The sequence below is a fragment of the Fulmarus glacialis genome, unplaced genomic scaffold (assembly GCF_000690835.1).
Source record: "Fulmarus glacialis isolate BGI_N327 unplaced genomic scaffold, ASM69083v1 scaffold18293, whole genome shotgun sequence".
NCBI classification, from domain to species: domain Eukaryota; kingdom Metazoa; phylum Chordata; class Aves; order Procellariiformes; family Procellariidae; genus Fulmarus; species Fulmarus glacialis.
The window spans coordinates 5446-5647 of record NW_009205047.1 but is presented as its reverse complement, the minus strand read 5'-3'; the positions used below and the strand labels follow the sequence as shown (position 1 = coordinate 5647).

The 202-nt window shown below is 63.4% G+C and overlaps 1 protein-coding gene across 1 annotated transcript in view; it reads left to right on the top strand.

Annotated features, from left to right (window-relative positions):
• Window positions 1-202, top strand: part of STARD8 (StAR-related lipid transfer (START) domain containing 8) — a gene marked incomplete at both ends in the record, with an annotated part of 4907 nt that overhangs the window by 808 nt on the left and 3897 nt on the right. The gene's annotated exons all lie outside the window — the stretch shown is intronic.

Genomic DNA, 202 nt, shown 5'->3' with positions numbered 1-202 from the left:
CGGCCGCCGGCGCTGTGGTTTGGGGAAAAAAGCTGGCTTGCAGGGGTGCTTTTGGTTCACCTCTTGTGGCGCTTGGCTGTGGTGAAGCGGGAGGGCGAGATTGTCTGTGGGAACCCCACACCCACCGGTGTCTCCTTGGCCATCCCTCGCTCAGGCTTCTCCTCTGGGTTGCAGGGAGTGAGGCCTCTGGGGAAGGGGCTTC